Source organism: Eurosta solidaginis, chromosome X (assembly GCF_040869045.1).
Source record: "Eurosta solidaginis isolate ZX-2024a chromosome X, ASM4086904v1, whole genome shotgun sequence".
Classification (NCBI taxonomy): Eukaryota; Metazoa; Arthropoda; class Insecta; order Diptera; family Tephritidae; genus Eurosta; species Eurosta solidaginis.
The window spans coordinates 173,334,120-173,342,876 of record NC_090324.1 but is presented as its reverse complement, the minus strand read 5'-3'; the positions used below and the strand labels follow the sequence as shown (position 1 = coordinate 173,342,876).

Sequence of the window (8,757 nt, the reverse complement as noted above, 5' to 3'; positions counted from 1 at the left end):
GTTGAAGAACACAAAAACGCATAAACATAAATATATTTTTGGTTGACTTATCTTCTTTGGTTGATTTTCCAACAGGGTGGATAAATGATGTATATTGGAACGATTTTCCGTCATCCCTTTCCAAATTTGGTTTTGAGACAAACCGGCTTCGGCATTATGCCATCATCAGTGTCGATTTTCGTTCTGATCTGTTGTTGTCGTTTGTCCTGTATTTATAGTTCGTAGGTATATGAGCAGGTATTGTCAAATTGATGCTTGTGTATATTTAGTTATGTGTATGTGCTGTGTGTTCATTCAGAACCGAGGGTGGTTTACTAATCGATTTGTGTGGCTGACTGGGGTAGGTAGAAAGCTATGATTTTAGTCGTTTGACCTTCTTTGTCGGTTTTTTGTTTTGGTGTGTTAATTGTTTTGTGTTTATTTGTTGTTGTGTGTTTGTCTGTTGTACCTGTGTGATTAAGTTGTTTCCTGTAAACAAGTTTTAAAGGCTCGAATATTGTGTCAGAAATTGTGTTTATCTGTTCGTTTATTATTCTACCGTCGAATGCTTTCTGTTTGTAGATTTCCATGTTTTCCAGTACGTTGAGACGTCGGCCCTTTTCCTGTATGTGAAGAACCCTAACTGTTTTATTGATGTTTGCTGGGGAACATTCATTCTCGACCATGTGATTCGCGAAGTTAGACTCGGGTATAATGTTTGGATTCCGTATTTTTTTGTTGTAATCTCTAATATGTTCTCTGAACCTCGTTCTTATTTGCCGTCCTGTTTGTCCTATGTAACTATGCTGGCATCCGCGGATAAGCTTGTATACGTTGCGTTGCATCAAAAATTGAAATCGGTTACGCCGTGCGAAGAACGTTGCAAAAGTGTTGAGTCACCCGCAAGCGCGGCAGAAGAGGTGTTTTTTCTTAATTTTTTTTCGACAATAATTTTGCATTCGAAATGCAAAATTGGGAGAAGGTGGAGATTAAGTAGTGGGCACCATTTATGTTCCAGCATCGCTGTCCTGTGGTGCGCCCATTCACATCCTGTTCTACATATGTACGAAATGGTCGTCTGCTAAATACAGCGCAATCCAAATATTGGTGATGCAGCTTTGTATGTACAACGTATCACCTTGTGATTGCTAACCGCACGAGCTTTAGGCACAATCGGTATCAATCAGCTAATCCGCGCCTGCAGTGGCACAACGTTATTGCACAATTCCGAACGAGCGCATCAAGTACATTATTGCCGGTTTTTTTTATCATAAGTGCAACATCAGCAATAGTAACAACGAGCTCAGTGTTTAAAAAAAAAAAAAAATCAGTGTTTTACATATGACAACAAATCGTAGGTCTGAAAGTAGTAGCGCAACGAGTGTAAACAGTTTTGGGTACAGATGTAGATTTCGTTTGCTGCTTTTGGTTCAGCGAGTATATTCGGTCCAACAATTACACCAACAGGTAATCACATTAAAATGATTTCGCCACCACTTATGAACGGTGCGACTGAGACAGTAACAACTTTGATTGGAACTAGCTCACAAAGTGAATCGATTGGTGCTCATAGCACATCGGAGAATTTTTCCGATTTCGAACATGCGCCCATCTTTAAGTTGCCGGTCTTCCAATACTCAGTAACCACTCCTCGCGCACAATGAACAACACAACAATAGCCACAATGGTGTCACCTTTGCTGCCAGTCATCGTGATCGCTATCATTTGTCAATTTTAATTCAGGAAAAATATCCAACCAAGGTTGTGATTTTGCAAAAGAGAGAAAAGCTGATTTATATAAATATTTCATTATGAGTGTACGTATAATAAACGATGATGCTCATTTTCAAGCAGAGCCTAAGCAGTTGGAATACGTCTTGTTGTTGTAGGTTTTACGGCGAGTTGGTGTGGTCCATGTCAGCGCATAGCCCCACATTTCGAAATGCTTCCAACAAAATATCCAAAAGCTATATTTCTTAAAGTGGAAGTTGATGCATGCCAGGAGACAGCAGCCAGTCAAGGTGTTTCAGCAAGGCAAACGTTCATATTCTATCGCAATCGACAAGAATCGATCGCATTCATGGTGCAGATATAATGGTGTTGGAAAGTAAGATACAGGACGACATCGGATCAGGCAGTGGTGGAGACGAAGCTGCTGAAGATTACGGTCAAGGAATGATGGAACTGAATACATTTATATCCAAACCAGAATGCGAATGCCTGAATGAAGCTGATGATCATTGCATGAATCATTGTCTTGCATCCGGGGGTGGCTATCTGCAATCTGATGAGCCATTAATTTTGTCTGTGACATTCAATCAACTTGTAAAAATCCACTCATTAAGGTTTAAGGCACCGCCATATTTAGGGCCTAAAGAAATTAAGTTAGTTATAAACCAACCACGTACCATCGATTTTGATATGGCTGAGTCTATGACTAGCGTGCAAGATTTGACACTGGAACCAAAGGACCTTGATAATGAGCAACCGGTTAATTTGCGTTACGTCAAATTCCAAAATGTAGAGAATATACAAGTTTATGTGCGTAATAATCAGTCCGGTGGAGAGGTAACGCAAATTGATTACCTAGGTTTAATTGGTTCACCAATTATGACGACAAAAATGACTGATTTCAAGCGTGTTGCGTATATCGAAAGTATACTACGGAAAGGTCGTAACTGGTATGTTCATTTTTTAATGGAGTTAAAAACATTTATGTTATTTTGAAAGTGGCTTATTAATTGGTTTGCAGGGGAGTATGGTTTTACGATGCCAGAAAAGAGATTTGTAAACCCCAAAAGGAAGTGCACGCTTTCCGTTCTATACTAGCGATATAGACATGTCGTTTATACTCTAATTGACCAAAGATGGGTATCAAAAGCACATTGAATGAGCTTTGTTAAAAAAATTAATTAACCCAACGTTCAATTTCTAAATCATCTTACCTTGTTTCAAAAGTTATTATTGTACCGAAAATGGCAAAATAAAGACTACAAAGTCGAGATATTTAACTCATGAACTTTGAACACTGCGAGTAGTAAAATTTTTCTTTTTAGACATTCCCACAGAAATCGGTTCAAAGCACTAAAACCACTAGGAAAATAAATTAATAAAAACAAGAAGGGCCACTTCGATTCAACTAGAACTGTGTAATTTCCCGTCCTTGGTCCAACTGAGAAGGAATGACCCGTAAACAAATGCACTTGCGAGTGTCTTTAAAAGAATACAATAAACAAAATGCCAAAACTATAAAGGCAACAACAATAATCTAAGCGAGTACACAACAAGCAAAGGCTTGCTTAGGTTCGTTTACAATTCTTGCCGATAAACGTTCGCATTTGCCAGATGGTGAGGAATGGATTAAACAAGTGAGTCTTTAGTCTTGATCTAATTTACCTATCGTGTCTATCTTATTTTAAGCTTTACTCTTTACAGACACAAGGGAATGTTACAAAACGCACTGGAATCTGTTGGAAGTGGTTTTACTGTACTCAGCTTTTCTACCATTTCAACGTGACACCTATAAGCGCAACCTGCAGTCAAGGTCACTTCCAACCCAGACGGCTCGTTGGCTGATCGTATGCGCGCCGTTTTAAATACGCCCGCATTCGATGGTAAATAGTACAATTAGGTGAGTTATATTCGAATAACTTGAAATATGGGGCAACGGGATGGGAATTCACTAGCTTTTAACTATGCGGGATTTGACCCAACGATTTTTGCTTGCAAAACCGATTGTGCTTTTACTGAGTTTCGACGCCGTTAGCATCGTTAAGTTGAAAACAGCTGTCTTCAAAAATGCTGACGTCAACAACTTAAAATATTTTTTTACATATAGCAAGATTATCTTAATTTTCGTACTTAACTCCTCATCGGTAAACTGACAACTCGTATTTCCATAAACATTTTTCCTTCAACTTCCAATGCAACAGTCGCGGAAAACTCTACAGCCACCTTTAGTATGATGATTGAAACCTACATCCCGACGGTATATGTATAGAATTTGTTCCATCTGTTTGCAGGCGATAGGTTAATGTATTTAACATTATTCCTTTATTAGATTTTCTTCTGAATGCAGAACTTTGAAATGCTTAGAAAATTCGGAACACGTTGGCCTGGTATTACTTCGCGAGGTACGAATATTACAAATAAGTATGCATAGTGCATAGCGCATAGTATTCCAAATATAAAACGATTACACAAATTCTTAAATGGAGACGTAGGTTCCGAACATACGGAGTGAGTAAGTTAACATACTCAATGAACAAATGTCGCTATGGCATCTCCGTTGTTTTTTAATGACATTTTTACGCGAATCGCTTCCTGGTCCAGTGGATGTGGGGCGATGAATTTCAAATTAGGTTTCGGATGGTATAGGTGTCTGTACTTTTCATAAAATTGCTTATATCCATCCACACTAATAGATCATGGCATAGTTAGTAAATTCATCATAAAAGCAAGAAATGTTCTAAGCGATTACACAGTTCAGTACTTACCAGCTATTCGTAAACTGAATGCTTTGTATACTAAATTCTGTTGGCCGAGGGCGTTTAGGTTCTGTGGCATTAGGGTTCTGGTGGTTCTCTCGGGGGAGCGAGGGAATTTGGGTTGATTTGTTGGAAGTTTGAAATGTATAAAAGGCCGAAGGCCCTTAGATTCTGTGGCAGATCGGTTCGCTCTTCTGCGGTAGGCTTTTCTGGTGTCCTCGTTCTGGGAAAACGAGTGAATTGTGGGATTGTTTCTGGTGTCCTCGCTCGAGGCGAGCGAGAGAATTTGGGTGTTGATGTTGTAAAGATAAAAAAAATAAGTTGCCGGTGCGCCAACCGACATCGAGATCCATGGATTTTGTGACGCATCCGAGAAGGCTTACGCAGCAGCCGCTATCGGATCACCAAGATCATCGACATGGTCGGAAATAAGGACTGGTTGCACGTGAACTCAGAGTCCAACCCAGCAGATTTAGGTAGCAGAGGATTACCTGCGTCTGAAATGGTCAACAATTCGTTGTGGTGGGAGGGACCTTCTTGGCTGCAAGAAGACACTTCCCAATGGCCAGCACAAGAAAGTGACTACATCACCTCCGTAGAGGAAAAGAGGGCAAAGACTTGCGCAACAACAACCGTAAATACTACCGATATTCTCCAACGCATTTCTTACCTACCAAGGGCTTTACAAGTGCTGTCCTATGTGATGAGATTCTACCGAAGAACTCACCCCGAAACAAAAAATTCATTCCATGTCATATCGCACTTAATCTCCCCTGACGAATTTAAGGCCACTACACGACGTTTAATTAAAATCTATCAGAAACAACATTACAGTTCAGAATATAAAGATTTGAAGGCCGGTAAACCAACTGAAGGGAAAAGTGCAATACTCTCACTTAATCCCTACCTAGACCAACATGGCCTCATTCGGGTAGGAGGGCGACTCGGGGCGTCAAAGGACTTAGCTTTTAATGAACGCCACCCAATCCTCCTCCCATACAACTGCAGGTTATCCCGTCTGGCAGTCTTAATGTTTCATCAACAAAGTCTGCATGGGGAAAACCAACTCATGTTACGTCTGACACGCACCCAATACTGGATACCTAACATCAAAACCATGATTAGGGCAACCATTCATAATTGCAAAGTTTGCACTATACACCGAAAGCGGGCTCAGAACCAACTTACGGGTATTCTGCCTCGCGAACGCACGATATTCAGCCGTGCATTCACGAATACTGGTGTCGACTTCGCCGGACCCTTCCACATCAAAAGTTACCGCGGTAGAGGGTGTCGACTATCTAAAGGCGATGTCTGCCTTTTCCTGTGTTTTTCCACACGAGCTATTCATCTGGAGGCCACTACTGACCTCAGCACCCCATCATTTCTTGCGGCTTTTGCCCGTTTTATATCTAGACGCGGATGTCCCAAAAACGTCTACTCCGACAACGGGACAAACTTTGTCGGAGCTTCACGATCCCTACGAGCGGAATTCAAAACTTTCATTTCACAAGCCCGAGACAATGCTGTCTCGAAGTACAGCCACCAATCACTCACTTGGCATTTCATCCCTGCGGGCGCTCCCCATATGGGAGGGCTGTGAGAGGCTGGATTGAAAAGCTTCAAAAGCCACTTCAAAAAGATAGCCTCCCCACACAAATTCACCTTCGAGGAATTCCATACACTCTTGTGTCGCATCGAGGCATGCCTGAACTCGCGGCCACTCAGCCCGGCATCCAATGACCCAAAGGACCTAGAGCGACTTACCCCAGGTCATTTCCTCACTGGCAGCCATCTACTGGCTCCGCCAGAGCCGGATGTTAGTGAGAGCCCTGCCTCGATGATCAATCGGTGGCAGAAACTCAATGCCCTCCATCACACTTTCTGCAAGCGATGGAAAACCGAATATCTATCCGAACTTCAAAAACGAGTGAAATTGAAGCATCCCAGACAGAATATAAAAGTGGGAGATCTATCTGTCCTCAAAGAGGACAACTTATCTCCCAACGAATGGAGGTTAGGTCGAGTTTTCAACGTACACCCCGGCGAAGATGACCGAGTACGCGTAGTTGGCCTCAAAACCGAGAAGGGTCATGTCAGACGACCTTTAGTCAAACTGATCCTTCTTCCAAAGGAAGAGACGGATTGCTAGAAGGCTAAGAGCTCCTCATAACAATCCCTCCGTTCCTCCATATCCCTACTTTCAAAAAAAAAAAATGAAACCCAGCTCTAGTTCACCCGGAACGAAGCCAACCAACAACCCTAATGCAGTTCCCCCAACTGCCACAAAACAATTATTTTTTCTTTTCTTTCTACAACATAAACCCCAAATTCACTCGCTCACTCCGAGCGAGGACACCAGAAACCATACCACTCACTCGTTATCTCATAACGAGGACATCAGAAAAGCCTGCCGTAGAAGGGCGAACCGATCTGCCACAGAACCTAAAGGCTTTCAGGCCATTATCTTTTTAATTTCCAAAAATCTAACCCAAAGTCACTGCGGCCGACGCCGCAGTTGGAGCACCCCTTTGCGATGCCGGTAACCTAGAAAACCAAAAAAAGGGAACGAAGCACAAAACCAATAATTCCCTGGATCACGCCAACCGCCAGCATCCATCACCAGTCACCTGAAAATAAAGAAAAATAAATTAATAATTTAAACTAAAGGAATGTATCAAATGAACAAATCTTAAAATGAACTTACCATTTTCTTCCACAATTGTCCATGCGCCATGCTTCAATCGCCGTAGTAAAAAGAATTGAAAGAGCGGTAGGACTTGTTGTTTTCAACAACAAACATCACAAACAGTCATTATTAAGGGTTAGGTACAAAAACAATCCGAGTCCCGAAATTAAAGAGTCCCGAAAAGAATAAGTCCCGAAATTGGAAAAAAGTCAACTGTTTCTACTGGCTTAGTGTGCTACTGCCCCAGTGACCAAGTTTTGTTTTTCAAGGGCAAGCAACTATATATATATATATATATATATATATATATATTCGCACGCCACGAACTCACCATACCAGCTATCAGCTGACCAATAAATACAGGACAGGGTTGCATGTTAAATTTAGCATAATGGTACGTGCAGATAGAACGCGTCGCGGAGAACGCATCGCCAATCTGCAAGCTTATCTCAGGTGAACGTAAATAACGCATCTCTGCTTGGTAAAAATTGTATTTAATAATATGCTTCGCATATGCACTTAATTTATCTATCCCAACATACGTTTTGTAATAAAACACCTCCGCTTCACCCAACCAACCTCACGGTCACTCGCCCTGGCACCTCAAAAGATGCCACACCTCCTCCAACAAAAAAAGGCAGACGCCCCGAGAGCGACACGATACATTAGACGTTGGAACGGAGACCTCGGCCTCTTCGTCCAGCCCAGAAAAACCTAAACAAAAAAATGCGAGTCTGGAATGGAGACTTCGGCCTCTTCGTCCAACCAAACAAAAATAATGCGAATCTGGAACGGAGACCTCGGCCTCTCCGTCCAACAAAAGGAGACAAAAAAAAATGTGCCAGTCTGGAACGGAGACCTCGGCCTCTTCGTACAGCACTATTGACCTTCTACTTCATATCACTTTATGGATTCTATATATATCTAAGGATTACGTATAATCAAAGGCAAGGAACATTCACTTTCCTCCCCTTCTAATGTTTGTTTTTATCCTAGCTTAGGTGGCATGCTGCGCAAGTCGGGAAGAACTCCCGGCCACCCTCGACGCTGGCGAAATACGCGAGTTAGGTTAAGTTTAGTTTTAATGAAAATGTTTTTTCTCGTTGCTTTTCAGCGGTCGGAGATCGGTGTGGGTAAAAACGATGTTGCGTATCGTAAGGGGGGCGGCATGTTTAAGCAGGATGCCTCCGCATCTGATTGCGATCCCCCTAATGCAACTCTGCGATTCGATACTCGACTTTAACTTATAGCCACCCACACCATCACCGCCACATGCATGTGTATGCATGTACATGCACGTGTATGTGTGCTTTTTGTCAGGACTCATGCATATGCATGTCGGGGTTGATGTGTGGGTACCTTTCCCCTCCAAAACGGGGGATTTTTCGGGTCAACGGTTGTCGTTTTCTATATTTCGGCCTCTTGATTTTCAACAGCCGCCAGCGATCTCTGCCGTTTATCAAATTATTAGTTCTTGTATATTTAATATCTACCAATAAAATCACAGCTATTATAACGAGAAATCTCGTCTTATCTTCTTTTCTATTCCAAACCGAAACCGCCATATTCCCACTGAGATCGACCCCGGTGCGCCCATCGACT

The 8,757-nt window shown here is 42.0% G+C and overlaps 1 pseudogene; it reads left to right on the top strand.

The window, feature by feature from the left end:
* The first annotated feature begins 1,790 nt into the window (after positions 1–1,790).
* LOC137235260 (thioredoxin-like protein 1) lies at positions 1,791–8,398 on the top strand (annotated as a pseudogene).
* The last annotated feature ends 359 nt before the right edge of the window (positions 8,399–8,757 follow it).